General features: G+C 45.2%; 1 pseudogene; it reads right to left on the bottom strand.

The window, feature by feature from the left end:
• Positions 1–2008: 2008 nt before the first annotated feature.
• LOC125538153 (uncharacterized) lies at positions 2009–4611 on the bottom strand (annotated as a pseudogene).
• Positions 4612–12538: the final 7927 nt, after the last annotated feature.

Here is a 12538-nt window from a genome sequence, read left to right as displayed (position 1 = left end):
CTCCGGGCCTGGCGGGCCGGCGGGAGTGGCGGCGGCGGGCGATGTGGGCGCGCCCGGGCGGACGAATCCCGGGGCGCCACGTGGCGGCGGAGAGGCGGGCCGGACAATGTCCATCTGCAGGTTTTCGTCCGACGCGGCGCGGGGACGATTTCTAGTGTTTCGGAGGTAGGAGGAGATCCGAAAATCGGGGGGGTGTTTAAATAGGCATAGAGGGAGCTAGGAGAGTCCAAATGAGGTGCGGTTTTCAGCCACGCGATCGTGATCGAACGCTCTAGATGATGGATCAGAGTTTGGTGGGTTTTGGGCCAAATTGTAGGGGTGTTGGGCTGCAACACACACGAGGCCTTTTCGGTCCCTCGGTTAACCGTTGGAATATCAAACGAAGTCCAAATGGTACGAAACTTGACGGGCGGTTTACCGGTAGTAAACCAAGGCCGCTTGGCAAGTCTCGGTCCAATCCGGAAATATTTAATCCCCACACACGAAAGAAATCTAGAAATGACCACCGGAGGAGAATGAAGCGCCGGAATGCAAAACGGACAACGGGGAAAATGCTCGAATGCATGAGATGAACACGTATGCAAATGCAATGCACATGATGACATGATATGAGATGCATGACAACGACAACAACACACGGAGACAAAGACCCGAACCCGAGGAAATAAAATAACTTAACGCCAGAAACGGCAAGAGTTGGAGTACAAATTGGGAAAGTTACATCCGGGGTGTTACACATGGGTATATCTACTTAATGAAACATAAGTCTGGAACATTTGAGAAGTTCAAAGAATTTCATAGTGAAGTGGAAAATCATCGTAACAAGAAAATCTAGTTTCTACGATCTAATCGTGGAGGTGAATATTTGAGCTATGAGTTTGGACTTCATTTGAAACAATGCGGAATAGTTTTGCAACTCACTCCACCTGGAACACCACAACATAATGGTGTGTCCGAACGTCGTAACCACACTTTGTTAGATATGGTGCGATCTATGATGTCTCTCACTGATTTACCGCTATCGTTTTGGGGTTATGCTTTAGAGACGGCTGCATTCACGTTAAGTAGGGCACCATCAAAATCCGTTGAGACGACACCTTACGAACTGTGGTTTGGAAAGAAACCCAAGTTGTTATTTCTTAAAGTTTGGGGCTGCGATGCTTATGTGAAAAAGCTGTAACCTGATAAGCTCGGACCCAAATCGGAGAAATGTGAACTACAAGAAATATGTCAACTTGTGACCAGCACTATTCGTCACTAAATGGTCACTGTTTTCAATTTGTGACCAAAAACATAAGGTCAAAAGTTGGCGGTCATAAACTGACTATAGCGACCTTTCTTCTGGAATGGTCGTAGACGTTTATGACCAAAATACGTCTACTGTGGCGTTTTGGTCACTAGCAACCTCCCCAGGCCACATAGGCATCCAGCGTGGCAATCTGATCTGGCAGAAGATTTATCCCGGTCCAATTCGATTTTCTACATGGGCCTAGCCCAACAATTCGGCCTTTTTAATGTATTTTTTTCCTGCCAGTTACATAGGCCAAGCCCATTTCAGCCTTTTATTTATTTCTGGGTCGGGGCCTTTTAACTTTGTTTGGGCCATTATATTTTCGGGCTGGTCCCATTTGTCATCTTCTCACACATTAGGCCCACTTGACAGAAAATTCAAAATTGCTCAGATTATTCTCATAAGTGGGTCCCACAAGTCAGGTTTCCATTGCACACATTTTCAAATCACATACATAATCAATATTTCAAACGGAATAGTACAAATGTAGTTCATCAAATAACACTAACTAAGTCTACTACAATCTGTACATAGTCTATTACAACCCAAATATGCCTACTATTACAATATAACAATATTTACAGTCTATTACAGTCAAACAAAAGAGACGACTCTTTGCTGAGTAGGGCTATCCGGCTTTGAACTTCAAATTTCATAGACCTCCTGTTCGTCAATTGCAAGCACCATGCACCTTGGTTGGACATGAAGTGCTTGTCCTCAGTTGCACCATGCACCTTTGATGAAAGAGCTGCGGCTGATCGCTAAAACCTGTGAATATCAAAAAGATCTATTCAGTACAAAAAGTAAATCATGACAATATGTCAGTAGTAATAAATACAGAATCTGAACAAAAAAACTACTCCCAGTTAGAATTATTTTTGTTTTGGTAAGGTATAAGAGCAGCAGGTAAAGATAACATGAACAGATTGTTTGATCAGATAAGCTATATGATTGTATCAACACATGTGTAATGCATGGTATAGGTCAAATCCATGATATGAGACATAGATAAACCAATAGTCTAAGATTAAAAATTCTATAGTCTAAATCAGTAACAGTTTAACAGTCTGTAGTCTAAGTTTCCAAGCTTGTCTACTAAAGAAATTGTATCAACTTAACAATTAGTCATGCATAAGTGTTTGACATCAAAAACATACAAAAGTGCATTCTCAAGATTGACAATTAGGATGCATGCTCTGAACATACAGAAGTTTTACAGAGCAGCAGCAATGGCATCACAGTTGAGCTGCCAGACCAAAACAAAGTCATGTATGTATGTATGTAACAAAATCAGCCAAACTTAATATGCATCATCAGCTGATTAAAAGCAGTGGATAATAGTATAGTTCATCAAATGATATGGGCAGCTAGCCAAGTTTCCTAATGGGAAGAGCTCACAAGAGCAGACAAAGAAATGTATATTTTAAACTAGACTAGATTGCAGGGGGGAAAGGAGACGGGATGTGTGGCGTTACCAAGGTAACACTCCTAATTTTTCTCATGGAAGTATCATGATAGACACAGGCAGCTACCAACAAGAAGAGGAAAATGGAAAATGCAGGCTACATGACCGAGGTTCTACCAACAAGAACCAACCAAATTAACCCAGCAAGTTAGTCAGATGAGGCAAGCAGCCCAGATGCATAAGGGTGGATTGTTCAGTTCACTTCAGTTCAAGCTACCTAGAAGAGAATGTCAGGACAACTGGCTGGGTTCACTTCTTGTGCACCCTACAGTCTGGGGAGTTTGGCTGCATGCGTCTGTGTTGTTGAAATCGATGGCTAGGCCGACCGGGCTCGTGTCCTTCAGGCTCGATGACTTGCGCTTCTGCTGCAGCACCAAGAATGACATTGTTAATGTAGTCAAGGTAGCCAGACAGTAGGGTAATTCAGGTTTCAACTAACAGTTGTACTGCCTGTGCTGTGTGTGTACCAGATTAAATTAAATCAGTAAACACTTGAGCTTTTATGGTTGGGTTGGTTGGTGCTTTTACCTTGGTGGAATTGCCAGCGGAGTGCTTCCTTTCGGACCGATGTTTCTGCTCCTTCTGCAGTAAGCACAGTAGCGTCTTGTTGGATTCGTCAACAGCTCTTTTCTCCTCGAATAACTTAACCTTAAATTAAACATGCAAAAGAAACTTCAAACTGTCAAGACTACATTAGTGCTGCATGAAGCAATGTTCACTGAGAGGGTGATAAGTTGCAGGTACAGAACATAGGTGTTGCAAGTACAAGAGTGAGATAACATGTTACCTCCTCTGCTTTTTTTAGGTTGGTCTTGAGTATCTTCTTGTCCCTCTGCGGCGCTTGCACTTGTTCAGTAAGTTGCGCGTGAGTAAGATGAATGTTGGAGGACCAGGTTGGTTAAACAGCACTCCACTAGTAATTATACAAAGCAGCCACCGCAGTAGCATATAGGAGTATCATGCAAGCAAGCAGAGTGTTCAATGATGGTGATGGAGCTCTACAGTTGATCCAACACCAAATCACCTGATTGAAGGTGATGGAGCTCTACTACAGTTGACAGACCAAAAACAAACAATGTAACAAGACCAACTAGTCAAACTGAATATGCATCAAGTGATTAAAATCCGTGGAAGATATAATTAGTCATCAACTGACACAACTAACTAATTTTCCTTTCCCAATGGCAGAGCACACAAGAGCAGACAGTAAATCATATCCAGAATGTAGCAATCAGTGGATAACAGGAGCCATCAAGCATGAAATCGACTGATAATATGAGCGAGGAAAGGGATACGGGGTGTGGTGATGTTACTGACATCGGGGGCGTCCCTGAGGCGCTTGCGTAGGTCGTTGCTCTCCCAGGCGAGCTCTTCGCATGACTCCATGGCGCGCTTGAGGTCGCGCTCATAGAGGCCGCACTCCTTCTCAAGCCTGGCTGGGCGGCGAGATGGTCGCGCGCAGCCGCCACGACCTCCTTCTCCTCCACGCAGCGCCAGATCCCCTCCGCGATCATCGCCGACTTGTTTTGCACGCACGGCACGGGGCCATTCCGATCCATCAGGCATTCTGGCGAACAGGTATAGTGCGCGAGTAACCACCACAGCAAAATGGACGGGGGAGGGGGAAGAGGGGCGGACTGACCCTGAGGAGGTCGATGCATTGGGCGGCGGCGTGGAGGTCCTCCTCGAGCGCGAAGACGCGGCCCTGGAGGCAGCCGCGCAGGTCCTATGAGACGGCGAGGTTGAGGCAGAGCGAGCGGTCGGGCACGGGGAGGCAGGGGGCATACTTTGTCTGGCGAAGCACCCCACCCACGCCGCCGGCGAGCCACTGGTCCAGCTGGTGGTGGTGCTGCATGATGGCTGCGCCCTGGACCGGATCCGGTGCTGCACCTCTAGCCCGCGGATCCAGAGCTCGGTCGCCATGGCTGCGCCGCGGGCTAGGTTTTCGGTGCTTGGGAAAGAATCAAAAGGTGGGGGGCGCCAGCAGTGGTGGGGTAGAGGAGAAGGTGGGGGTCTCCGGCGGTCTCGAACAAGGTGAGGGGCGGGTGGCGCAGGGGAGGGGAGAAAGGAAGGAGAATAGAGTGAGGGGAGAAAGAAAGGAGGCGGCGGGGGGTGGATGGAAAATGTGCAGAGGACTCATGAGATCTAGGGTTTCGGCTTAGGTGGGCTTTGGGTGAGGACAGCTGTTGGATCCAGGAGCATCCGACGGTGATCCATCCACGATCCGCGTGAAACACCCACGGACCAATCAAAATGCAATACACGCATACCATGTCATGACCATCTAAATTGGTCACAGTTAACTAAAAAATTGGTTGTAGTTGACTAAAAATTCATTTTCTATTTTTCAAGTGCCCAAAATGAGTTTTTTTGTGAAGGACCTACCATATATTTGTTGCAATATTGGACCAAATCATTTTTATAAAATAGTAGGCCATGTATAGTGCACGAATAACAAAATGGTTGGGTGTCAAAATTTTCGATCCACCTCTCGTGAAAAAGACAAATTTCCACCGATTCAGCTGGAAGCGGGTCAAATTTGAACTGCAGCTGCCTCATAGTTTGCTATTTATTTTTTCCAAAAGTCATTTCTAGGTATATAAGTACCTATTTAATCAGAGAAACACCAAAAAAATCCAAGATTCAGCCACTAGCTAGGAACGGTCATTCCCGTCGATTTGATAGCATTTTGAAACGGGCATAAAAATTTCAAAAAAATCAAAAAATTGGGAAACCTTCGCATTGTGTCATTATATGTGGCCAAGTTCCCAGGAAAAATAACAAACTTGTAATATGGCAATTATTTTAAAAGAAGTTCTCATAAACGAGCTATCACGTGTGGAGATCAATGGCTTTCAAGCCAAATGATCAATCTTATGGCCACATTCGTGGCATAGTCTGTTCAAATGATCTCATATTGTGCACAAGGGTGCATATTGGAATGGCAAACAATGTTGCCTAAGGAAGTTTTCATTTTCTTTGCATGGAAAATCCATTTTCCATTTTCCGAGTGCCCGAATTGAGTTCGTTTTGTGAAGGATCTACCATATATTTGTTGCAAAATTGGACCAAAACATTTTTCTAAAATACTAGGCCATATTTGATTCAAAATTGACCAAATGGTTGGGTGTCAAAAGTTTTGATCCACCTCTGGTGAAAAAGACAAATTCCTGCTGATTTAGTTGGAAGCGGGTCAAATTTGAACTGCAGCTGCCTCAAAGTTTGCTCTTTATTTTTTCCAAAAATCATTTCTAGGTACATAAGTATCTATTTAATCATAGAAACACCAAAAAAATTCCAAGATTCAACCACTGGCTAGGAACGGTCATGCCCGCGGTTTTGACCGCATTTTGAAACGGGCATAAAAAATTAAAAAAATTAAAAAATTGGGAAACCTTTGCATTGTGTCATTATATGTGACCAGGTTTCCAGGAAAAATAATAAACTTATAATATGGCAATTATTTTAAAAAAGTGTTCTTGGAAATGACCTATCACGCGTGAAGATTTAGGGTTTTCAAGCCAAATGATCAATCTTATGGCCACATTCATGGCATAGTTTGTTCAAATGATCTCATAGTGTGCACAAGGGTGCATATTGGAATGGCAAACAATGTTGCGTAAGGGAGTTTTCATTTTCTTTGTACGAAAAATCAATTTTTCATTTTTCGAGTGCCCAAAAGGAGGTTTTTTGTGAAGGACCTCCCAAATAATTGTTGCAAAATTGGACGAAATCAATTTTATAAAATACTAGGACATATTTAATGCACAATTGACAAAATGGTTGGGTGTAAAAGGTTTTGATCCACCTCTCGTGAAAAACACAAATTTCCATCGATTCAGTTGGAAGCGGGTCAAATTTGAACTGCAGTTGCCTCATAGTTTGCTATTTATTTTTTCCAAAAATCATTTCTAGGTACATAAGTACCTATTTAATCAGAGAAACACCAAAAAAAAATTCAAGATTCAACCACTAGCTAGGAATGGTCATTCCCGCCATTTTGACCGCATTTTGAAACGGGCATAAAAATTTCAAAAAAAACAAAAAATTGGGAAACCTTCGCATTGTGTCATTATATGTGGCCAAGTTCCCAGGAAAAATAACAAACTTGTAATATGGCAATTATTTTAAAAAAGTGTTCTCAAAATCGAGCTTTCACGTGTGGATATCAATGGCTTTCAAGCCAAATGATCAATCTTATGGCCACATTCATGGCATAATTTGTTCAATCCCATATTGTGCACAAGGGTGTATATTGGAATGGCAAACAATGTTGCCTAAGGAAGTTTTCATTTTCTTTGGACGAAAAAACCATTTTCCATTTTTCCAGTGCCCAAAAGGAGGTTTTTTTGTGAAGGACCTCCCAAATAATTGTTGCAAAATTGGACCAAATCATTTTTATAAAATACTAGGCCATATTTAATGCACAGTTGACAAAATTGTTGGGCGTTAAAAGTTTTGATCCACCTCTGTTGAAAAAGACAAATTCCCGCTGATTCAGCAGGAAGCGGGTCAAATTTGAACTGCAGCTGCCTCATAGTTTACTATTTATTTTTTCCAAAATTCATTTATAGTTACATAAGTACCTATTTAATCATAAATACATGGTTTGATGGCGATACGTCGAGGTTTGGGCGGTGGCCAAGGCCCCCAACTCTAGAGCGCGTAAACTCGCATGCCCGATGCGTGGTCACCGCGTGACCGTGGTGTTGCCATGTGTTCTGGGCGTGAGTTTTTGCTGAGGATGATCATATACTAAGAAGAATGTCTTCGCAAATTTCCACATCAAAAGGAGGATCCTAGGTGGTACTTGCTTTGCAAAGTACCACACTGGACAGAAATATGAATGTTGATGCTGGTCTCAAAATAATGAATGGATTGAGCTGAAATTTGGTGGAGGATGATTATTTGGGCATTGGAAAGCACCGTAGAAAATTGATACAATTTGGACATGCCAAAGTGGTACTTCCTTCACAATGCTCTTCTATGGACAGAAACTTGGGAAAACTAGTGAGAGAAATTGGATGAATGAAATGAGCTCAAATTTGGTGTAGGTAAGTTACATAGGTATGGTTATGCCTTGGTAGATTTTCAGATCATTTGGGTAAGCCTAGATAGTACTTACTTCACAAAGCTTCTCTCGACATAGAAACTTTGGAAATTTCCTGAGAAAGATTTACTAGGAAAATGGAGCTGAATATTATCATGTGGCAATGATTTGGGTATGTAAGAGTGCCCAAATAGTTTGAGGTTAATAGGAGGGGTCTAGATAACACTTGCTTTGCAACGTGCCAATCTGGCCATAAAATATAAATTGAACCTGGGCTCACATAGATAATTTGCCTTAGCTGCAATTTGGAGGAGGGTGATAATTTGGGCATGTGAAGGAACTGTATAAATTTCATGTCATTTGGATATATAAAAAAGGTACTTCCTTCACAATGCTTCTAGGTGGACAAAAACTTTGGAAATTTGCCGAGCAAGATTTGCCTGGCAAATGGAGCTGAATTTTGTCATGCGGTAATGATTTGGATAGGAAAGAGTGCCCAAGAATTCTTAGGGCAATCAAGAATATATAAATAGAACTTCCTTCATAAAGTGATGTTGTGAACAGAATAGGAAAATGAATATTGTTGAATTATTTTTGAACTAGGCAAGGAAGTATTTTTACATATTTGACGAAGATATGACCCAAAGAATTTATGAGATTTTTTTGGGAATTTTCGGAATGACAGAAATATAGGTTGCTTCACAACCTAGGGCAAAAATTGACACATGGACATGACACATAGGCAAAACTGATGAGGTGGCGCCAAGTCATACCAATCCACCACAATTGACAAGGTTATGACCATCTATATTGGTCATGATCAGCTAGAAATAAAGTAGCGGACTAGTGCTCTCTGCTTTATGACCATTTCGTGTAAGGAAATTACGACCTTTTTGACCAAAATGGTCGCAATGGTTTAGGGTTTGGAGCCCCCCGAACAGCTTTTGACCAATTGGTCTAAAATGGTCATACATTTAGGACCAATTCTTCCAGGGTCACTGACAGAAGGTCATAAGTTGACATATTTCTTGTAGTGGTCTCTTCATAGGATACCCAAAGGAGACTGTTGGGTACAACTTCTATCACAGATCTTAAGGCAAGATATTCATTGCTAAGAATGGATCCTTTCTAGAGAAGGAGTTTCTCTCGAAAGAAGTGAGTGGGAGGAAAGTAGAACTTGACGATGTAATTGTACCTTCTCCCTTATTGGAAAGTAGTTCATCACTGAAATCAGTTCCAGTGATACCTACACCAGTAAGTGAGGAAGCTAATGATGATGATCATGAAACTTCTGATCAAGTTACTACCAAACCTCGTTGAGGGACTCCTGGATTAGGGGGTATCCGGACAGCCGGACTATATCCTTTGCCCGGATTGTTGGACTATGAAGATACAAGATTGAAGACTTCGTCCCGTGTCCGGATGGAACTCTCCTTGGCGTGGAAGGCAAGCTTGGCAGTACGGATATGTAGATCTCCTTCCTTGTAACCGACTCTGTGTAACCCTATCCCCCTCCGGTGTCTATATAAACGGGAGGGTCTAGTCCGTAGGACCAACAACAACAATCATACCATAGGATAGCTTCTAGGGTTTAGCCTCTTCGATCTCGTGGTAGATCAACTCTTGTACTACTCATGTTATCAAGAACAATCAAGCAGGACGTAGGGTATTACCTCCATCAAGAGGGCCCGAACCTTGGTAAACATCGTGTCCCCTGCCTCCTGTTACCATCCGCCTAGACGCACAGTTCGGGACCCCCTACCCGAGATCCGCCGATTTTGACACCGACATTGGTGCTTTCATTGAGAGTTCCTCTGTGTCGTCATTGTTAGGCTGGATGGCCCCTTCAATCATCGATAGCGATGCAGTCCATGGTGAGACTATTCTACCCAGACAGATCCTTGTATTCGGCGAACCCGCACTACGAGCCAACTCGCTTGGCCATCTGGAGCAGATCGAGAGTTGCGCCCCTGACCACCAGGTCAGGTCTGGAAGCATAAACCACACGGACGACATCCGTGGAGACCTGATCTTCGACGAATTAGAGCCCCTACCGAGTGCACCGCACGGTCATGATGAGCATGATTTAGCTCTACCATCGGACAGTGTCCGGGAGATCGCACCGGCAACCGCTCTGACCCTCAATTCGGAGCCAAGTGCACTATCCATGGACGGGTGGATAGACCCCGCCGCCACGGAGGCCGCATTCTCAGCGGCGATCGAGCCGAGTATCGACCTTACCCTTCACGGGAGCCGTGACGCCGAACTGTCGGATTCTTCCCCGGCCACGGACTCCGAACCGCATGCGCCCGTGCCTATCGAATCCAACTGGACGCCGATCATGGAGTTCACCTCCACGGATATCTTTCAGCACTCGCCCTTTGGCGACATACTGAACTCATTAACGTCTCTCTCCTTGTCAGGAGAGTCCTGGCCGAACTATGGCCGGCCAGATAGGGATGCGGACGACGAAGAAATTCGCCGCCCACCCACCACCCACTTAGTAGCCATTGTCAACGATTTGACCGACATGCTCTCCTTCGACTCCGAAGACATCGACAGTATGGACGACGATGCAGGAGACGAACAGGAGCCACTGCCCACAGGGCACTGGATGCCCACTTCATCATATGATGTATACATGGTGGACACACCCAAAGAAAACGACGACGAGGAACGCAAGGACGCAGCGAAGGATCGTTCCCTCGAGAAGCAGTCAAAGCAGCGGCATAAGCGCCGCTCCAAATCCCGCCTCGGCAGAAACAATGATCATATAGACCCAGCAATAGAGCAAGGTGAGCCAGCGGACGATAAACACGGCATTGAACCACCGTCCGACCACGGCAACACGGAGAATCAAACTGAACAACCCGTCTCCGGCGAAGATAACAGTCCGGATGACGCCACACCGGACAGTCTTGTCGCCACTGCGAGGAGTCTGAAAAAGCAGAAGCAAAGGCTCAGGGCTGCACAAGACACACTCAGAATTAGATGGAGTGAAGTACTCAACACTGCAGCAAAGTACGGCGGTAGTCACCAGACAAAGAGCTACCTGAAGTGAAAGCTGCTACCTGAATTTGATGAGGAGGCCTTAGATCCCCCGCAATCAAAAAACAAAACAGCCATCCAGTCGGATAGACGACCTCGTGGCCAACATAGAGCGGAAAACGATGCCGCACACAAGCCAGTACGCAATCCACGTGAGGGCTCGCATCAAAAGGACGGCGCAACCAGATCCATCACTGGCCAAGCAAGCGCGCTCCAGCACGCAATGCAACACAACAAAAATCCGAACACCATGGTACACCCAAATATAGGGGTACCGCACACCCCCTATGTTTCACCGATGAGGTGCTGGACCATGAATTTCCAGAGGGATTCAAACCCGTAAACATAGAGACATACAACGGAACGACAGACCCTGGGGTTTGGATTGAGGACTACATCCTCCATATCCACATGGCTCGAGGAGACAATCTCCACGCCATCAAGTACTTACCCCTCAAGCTCAAAGGGCCAGCTCGGCACTGGCTTAAAAGCCTCCTCGAAAACTCCATTGGAAGCTGGGAAGAGCTCGAGGACGCTTTTCGGGCAAATTTTCAAGGGACCTATGTCCGACCACCGGATGCAGACGATTTAAGTCATATAACTCAACAGCCCGGAGAGCTAGCCTGAAAGCTTTGGAACAGTTTCTCACTAAAAAGAACCAAATAGTCAACTGTCCGGACGCCGAAGCCTTAGCAGCTTTCAAGCACAACGTTCGAGACGAATGGCTTGCCAGACACCTCGGCCAAGAAAAGCCGAGAACAATGGTAGCATTAACAAGCCTCATCACCCGCTTTTGCGCGGGCGAGGACAGCTGGTTAGCCCGATGTAGCACCAGCGACCCAAGTACATCCGTAAGTCAGGGATGGAAACGGGAAGCCACAACGCAGCAAAAACAAGCGCCGGAATAAAGAAGACAACCCGAAGAGCATGGCGGTAAACACCGGATTCAGAAGCTCTTGGCCAGGTCAGCAAAAGCTGCCCTCCAAAGGCAACAGAGACGAACTATCCAGCCTGAACAAGATTCTGGACAAACTATGTCAGATCCACAGAACCCCCGATAAACCTGCAAATCATACCCATAGAGAATGTTGGGTCTTCAAGCAGTCCGGCAAACTCAACGCCGAACACAAGGGGCGGGATACACCAAGTGAAGACGAGGATGAGCCTCGCAAGCAAAGCACTGGGGAACAGAAGAAATTCCCACCAAAAGTCAAAATAGTAAATGTGTTACACGTGATGAAGGGGAGAAACAAAGCGGCACTCCTAGAAACACATGCCCCAGGGCCTATCACCGCGGAGTTCTGCCACTGGTCGTCCAAACTGATCAGCTTTGACCATCGGGATTACTCGGCAAGTATCCGGCATGCAGGATGGGCTGCCTTGGTGTTAGACCCGATAATTTACGGATACCACTTCACACGAGTCCTGATGGACGGCGGTAGTAGTTTAAACCTGATATATCAGGACACAGTCCGCAAAATGGGGATAGACCCAACAAAAATCAGCCATAGCAATACTACCTTTAAAGGAGTAACTCCAGGCCCAAAAGCCCATTGTACGGGCTCCCTGCTACTAGAGCTTATATTTGGTTTTCCCGATAACTTCCGCAGCGAAAATTTAACCTTCCACATCGCTCAGTTCCAAAGTGGCTATCAAGCACTACTGGGACGCGAAGCTTTTGCTC

This window comes from Triticum urartu, chromosome 2A, assembly GCF_056163025.1.
Source record: "Triticum urartu cultivar PI428250 chromosome 2A, HENAU_Tu73, whole genome shotgun sequence".
Lineage (NCBI taxonomy): Eukaryota > Viridiplantae > Streptophyta > Magnoliopsida > Poales > Poaceae > Triticum > Triticum urartu.
Note: the sequence above shows the minus strand (reverse complement) of the source record. Positions and strands in the feature narration are given on the sequence as shown.